Below are 350 nucleotides of genomic sequence, written 5' to 3' on the forward strand. Positions count from 1 at the left end.
CTGCTGTCAGTAATTCCGGTCAGTCTGTGGGGCTGAGGCTGTTGTACATTGCTAGGAACAGCGGGATGTTCTCAGTTACTGATGCTGCAGGATCCGTATGTACAGCTGTATAGCCGGGCATTTTTCAGTCCCCGTTTTGCTCCACTGTAATTAAGATAGGCAAACAAAGACTCCCATTTTACCATTAATCCAGCAGCGCACGGCGCTATGGATATTTCACCAAGAGCAGATACAGCGCTCCAAATTAAAATACGGCAAAAAGGGGACAAACGGCCAGGACTTTTGCTGCTACCGAAGGTTCTTAAATGCACGCATCGGGCTCCTTTAAAATTCCGTTTTATTTGTGTGGC

The sequence above is a fragment of the Eurypyga helias genome, unplaced genomic scaffold (genome assembly GCF_000690775.1).
Source record: "Eurypyga helias isolate BGI_N326 unplaced genomic scaffold, ASM69077v1 scaffold8422, whole genome shotgun sequence".
In the NCBI taxonomy this organism is placed as follows: Eukaryota; Metazoa; Chordata; class Aves; order Eurypygiformes; family Eurypygidae; genus Eurypyga; species Eurypyga helias.